Below are 6,000 nucleotides of genomic sequence, written 5' to 3' on the forward strand. Positions count from 1 at the left end.
ATGTTTTTATTACTATTGCTTCACTATTTCCACACCGACCATCATTCACCCATAATTCCAGGTACTCGTTAGTTACTATCTTACTTAGTGACGTTTAGTTTCTTGTCACGTGTACCGAGATACCGTGAGAAGCTTTTTGTTGCGTGCTAACCAGACAACGGAAAGACTATACGTAGAAACAAAAAGCTGTTTGAGGAATTTTGTGATTCAACTCATAAAGTCATGAGTGATAGGAGCAGAATTAGGCCATTCGGCCCATCAGGTCTACTCTGCCATTCAATCATGGCTGATCTAACTCTCCCTCCTAACCCCATTCTCCTGCCTTCTCCCCATAACCCCTGACACCCGTACCTTAAATCTGGTTTTCACTAGGGGCCACGTTAATTTTAAGTTAAAAGAGTGTGCGGGTGGATAGGATCAAGGGGAATATCTCTGGGAGGTGAGGCTGTGTCGCCCAGGTAATTCCAATGTTTATGATGGCATCTGGTAAACACTTTAAACATAGAAACATAGAAATTAGGTGCACGAGTAGGCCATTCGGCCCATTCAATATGATCATGGCCGATCATCCAACTCAGTATCCCGTACCTGCCTTCTCTCCATACCCCCTAATTCCCTTAGCCACAAGGGCCACATCTAACTCCCTCTTAAATATAGCCAATGAACTGGCCTCAACTACCCTCTGTGGCAGAGAGTTCCAGAGATTCACCACTCTCTGTGTGAAAAAAGTTCTTCTCATCTCGGTTTTAAAGGATTTCCCCCTTATCCTTAAGCTGTGACCACTTGTCCTGGACTTCCCTAACATCGGGAACAATCTTCCTGCATCTAGCCTGTCCAACCCCTTAAGAATTTTGTAAGTTTCTATAAGAATGAAGATGGTTTAGGTTTATTACTGTAATGTACACAGAGTTGCACGGAAAGCTTTATTTTGCATGCTATCCAATCCGATAAGATAATACTTACCTGTATTATCGTGACTATCTGATACTATACAATTCAGTATCAAAGCCAAAAGCAGCTTCAAAGACACGAAAAGAAGAAAATACAATTAAGTCATACTCAAGTACAATCGATAAATGATAAAGAGTGCAGAATGTAGTTCTCAGTATTGCAGTGCATCATTTCCATAGACAAAGTCCAATATCGGCAATGGGGTAGAGGTGAATTAGACAGGACCCTAGCTTATGGAACAGTCATTCAGGAGCCTGACAACTGAGGGAAGAAGCTGTTCCTGTTTGGTGGTGCATGCTTTCTAGCCTCTGTACCTTCTGCCTGACTGGACCAAGGAGACAAAGGAATTATAATAATAATACCTGTAATAATAATACATTTTATTTATGGGCGCCTTTCAAGAGTCTCAAGGACACCTTACAAAAATTTAGCAGGTAGAGGAAAAACATGTAAGGGGAATGAAATAAATAGTAGTGACATGACTAGTACACAAAGTAAAGACAGAATTCAATACAAAACACAATACAAGGCAATTAGAAACATAGAAACATAGAAATTAGGTGCAGGAGTAGAGGCCATTCGGCCCTTCGAGCCTGCACCGCCATTTCAATATGATCATGGCTGATCATCCAACTCAGTATCCCGTACCTGCCTTCTCTCCATACCCTCTGATCCCCTTGGCCACAAGGGCCACATCTAACTCCCTCTTAAATATAGCCAATGAACTGGCCTCAACTACCCTCTGTGGCAGAGAGTTCCAGAGATTCACCACTCTCTGTGTGAAAAAAATTAATGCACAGATGAAAAGGGAGGGGGATGTGGGGCTAAGGATAGGCAGAGGTGAAGAGATGGGTCTTGAGGCGGGACTGGAGGATGGTGAGGGACACAGAATTGCGGATCAGTTGGGGGAGGGAGTTCCAGAGCCTGGGAGCTGCCCTGGAGAAGGCTCTGTCCCCAAAACTGCGGAGGTTGGACTTGTGGATGGAGAGGAGGCCGGCTGATGTGGATCTGAGGGACCGTGAGGGTTGGTAGGGGGAGAGGAGGTCAGTGAGATATGGGGGGGCCAGATGGTGGAGGGCTTTGTAGGTGAGGACCAGGATTTTGTAGGTGATCCGGTGGGAGATGGGAAGCCAGTGAAGTTGTTTGAGGACTTTATTTCATTTAGCGAATGCAAAGTCCTTTAGCCAAGTAGTTGCCTCTTGATCTGCTGTATGAAGGGTGACAAGTCCTCCTTTGATTTGTTTGAGGACTGGAGTGATGTGATGCCAGGATTTGGTGTGGGTGATGAGTCGGGCGGCTGCGTTCTGGACCAGTTGGAGTCGGTTGATGTAGGTGGAGCACATGCCAAGGAGAAGTGAGTTGAAATAGTCCAGTCGGGAGGAGATGAAGGCATGGATGAGTCTTTCAGCAGCGGGGGGTGTGAGAGAGGGTCTGAGTTTGGCGATGTTGCGGAGATGAAAGAAGGAGGTTTTAATGACATGGCGGATGTGAGGCTCAAGGGAGAGGGTGGAATCAAAGATCACGCCAAGGTTGCGGGCCTGGGGAGATGGGGAGACAGTGGTGCCGTCGATGGTGAGAGTGGGAATGACCGAGGTGGCCTATAATTTGGTTTTGCTTGCAGCATGACATGTAGATGGAGTCAATGGTGAGGAATCATATTCTGTGCGATGGACTGGGCTGCATCTACATCTCGGAGTGGCGGCGCGGCTGTGGCTGCAGCGGCTTACCGGCGGTCCCGTTGTCTTTGTGTTTTTTATGTTGTTTATTTTGTTTGGTTAGTTTAGTAGTTTTTTGGTTTTAGTTTGTGTTTTGGGGGGGGGGGGGGGGTTGAAACGGGGTTTGCAGTCTCTCCCTGCGGGGGAATACGACCTTTTTGTCGTATTCCCCTTCTCTGCCTCCGTCTGCGCTGAAGCCTAATGGAGCTGACGACCTCGAGGCTCCGGAGGCAGAGACCGTCAGGACTCGCTATGAGCTCGCTCCCGTGAGGGTGGTCCGGCTCAGGGCTGGAAGAGGTTGGGACGCTCCCGTGAGGACGGCCAGCCCGAGGGTGGAACGAGGCTCCCGTCGGAGCGGCCGAGCTCGGGAAGGTGCGGCGCTGGCAGCCCGAGGGAGGTTCGGCGCCCAAGTCGGGGCGGCCCGGTCCGGGGGAGAAGCGACGCCCAAGTCGGGACGGCCCGGTCCGGGGGAGGTTCAGCGCCCAAGTCGGGGCGGCCCAGCCCGAGGCTGAAGACGGTGCAGTACTCACGTGAGGGTGGCTGGGACGGTGTTCTGGCGGCGGTGGCCTGAGTCCGGGGTTCGGCCGCGGGCCAGCGGCTGCATCTGCAGGACTGGTGGGCGGCAGCTTCAACCACCCCGGGCCGCGGTGTTTGAGCCGCGGGACTGTTCTTAACATCGCCCGGGGGGGGTATCGCCCCAGCGCAGAGGGAGAAGAGGAGGGACGAGACTGCGACCTAAGACTTTTGCCTCCATCTCAGTGAGGAGATGCTGGGTGGACTCACTGTGGTGGATGTTAATGTGTGTTTATTGTTGTTTTATTGTATTGTATTATATGTATGACTGCTGCAATTTCGTTCAGACTTCGGTCTGAATGACAATAAAAGGCTATCTATCTATCTATCTATCTATCTATCTATCTATCTATCTATCTATCTATCTATCTATCTATCTATCTATTCCTGCAATTTCTTGTGGTCTTGGGCAGAGCTTAGTTGCAAGGTGCAAGCAATCACAGGGTGACGACTACAAATAGAACGTGTTAAAAAATGTTTGCGTACAATGGAATACTTTGTAATTTTCTGGGTGCCCTTTATGTGGCAACTCTTTGCGTACATAGCTATTTAAGAAAGAACTGCAGATGCGGGAAAAATTGAAGTAGACAAAAATGCTGGAGAAACTCAGCAGGTGAGGCAGCATCTATGGAGCGAAGGAAGAGGTGACATTTTGGGTGGAGACCCTTCTTCAGACTGGAGGGTATGCAAAACAAAGAATATCACTGTGACTTGTCACATGTGACAATAAAGCATCATTCATTCATTCATTCATCAGAGCTGTTGCTGACACCAGTACGCAAAAGGCAATGCAGATACAGTTTGGCCTCCTCAACCATGGGCCAGTCCTTTCTCCAAGAACACATATAATTGTATCAAGATATCCCTGCTGAGGAACTCAAAACCTCATGCAATGATGGGCATTGTACCATTTGTCTGAAGAAGGGTTTCGGCCCGAAACGTTGCCTATTTCCTTCGCTCCATAGATGCTGCTGCACCCGCTGAGTTTCTCCAGCATTTTTGTCTACTTCAATTTTTCCCGCATCTGCAGTTCTTTCTTAAATAGCTATGTACGCAAAGAGTTGCCACATAAAGGGCACCGAGAAAGTTACAAAATGTTTGCGTACAATGGAATACTTTGTAACTTTCTCGGTGCCCTTTATGTGGCAACTCTTTGCGTACATAGCTATTTAAGAAAGAACTGCAGATGCGGGAAAAATTGAAGTAGACAAAAATGCTGGAGAAACTCAGCGGGTGCAGCAGCATCTATGGAGCGAAGGAAATAGGCAACGTTTCGGGCCGAAACCCTTCTTCAGACAAATGGTACAATGCCCATCATTGCATGAGGTTTTGAGTTCCTCAGCAGGGATATCTTGATACAATTATATGTGTTCTTGGAGAAAGGACTGGCCATGGTTGAGGAGGCCAAACTGTATCTGCATTGCCTTTTGCGTACTGGTGTCAGCAACAGCTCTGATGAATGAATGAATGAATGATGCTTTATTGTCACATGTGACAAGTCACAGTGATATTCTTTGTTTTGCATACCCTCCAGTCTGAAGAAGGGTCTCCACCCGAAATGTCACCTCTTCCTTCGCTCCATAGATGCTGCCTCACCTGCTGAGTTTCTCCAGCATTTTTGTCTACTTCAATTTTTCCCGCATCTGCAGTTCTTTCTAAAATAGCTATGTACGCAAAGTGTTGCCACATAAAGGGCACCGAGAAAATTACAAAGTATTCCATTGTACGCAAACATTTTTTAACACGTTCTATTTGTAGTCGTCACCCTGTGATTGCTTGCACCTTGCAACTAAGCTCTGCCCAAGACCACAAGAAATTGCAGGAATAGATAGATAGATAGATAGATAGCCTTTTATTGTCATTCAGACCGAAGTCTGAACGAAATTGCAGCAGTCATACATATAATAGCATACAATAAAACTCATAGGCTCATAAACCCACAAAGCGAAACCAATGTCTTTACCGGGTTTGGTTGATGGTCTGGGCTGCGTCCACAATTCTCTGCAATTTTTTTGCGGTCCTGTTCCCAAACCATGCTGCGATGCATCCCAATAAAATGCTTTCGACAGCACATCTATAGACATTGATGAGAGGTGTTGGGTACACACCAAACCTCCTAAGCCTTATGAGGAAGTAGAGGTGTTTATGTGTGTTAACTTAGAAACATAGAAACATAGAAAATAGGTGCAGGAGTAGGCCATTCGGCCCTTCGAGCCTGCACCGCCATTCAATATGATCATGGCTGATCATCCAACTCAGTATCCTGTACCTGCCTTCTCTCCATACCCCCTGATCCCTTTAGCCACAAGGGCCACATCTAACTCCCTCTTAAATATAGCAATGAACTGTGGCCTCAACTACCTTCTGTGGCAGAGAATTCCACAGATTCACCACTCTCTGTGTGAAAGGTTGTGTGTTGAAGTTTTCAACCACCTCTATTTAGGAGCTGTGAATGTATACCGGGGCATGCGTACCACTTTGTTTCCTGAAGTCTATCACTAACTCCTTTGTCTTGCAGACATTGAGAGAAAGGAGCTGAGAACGCATCCTTGCTGAGCACCAGTATTGAGGATTATCGTAGAGGATGATTTGTCAACCTTCAACACACTAGGGGCAATTTACAGCAGGCAATTAAACTTCAACCCTTCACAACCTGCGCATCTTTAGGACGTGGGTGGACACCAGAGCACTCGGGGAAAACCCATGTGGACACTGGGAGAACATGCAAACTCCACACAGAAGGCATCCAAGGTGAGGATGA

Source organism: Leucoraja erinacea, chromosome 38 (assembly GCF_028641065.1).
Source record: "Leucoraja erinacea ecotype New England chromosome 38, Leri_hhj_1, whole genome shotgun sequence".
NCBI lineage: Eukaryota > Metazoa > Chordata > Chondrichthyes > Rajiformes > Rajidae > Leucoraja > Leucoraja erinaceus.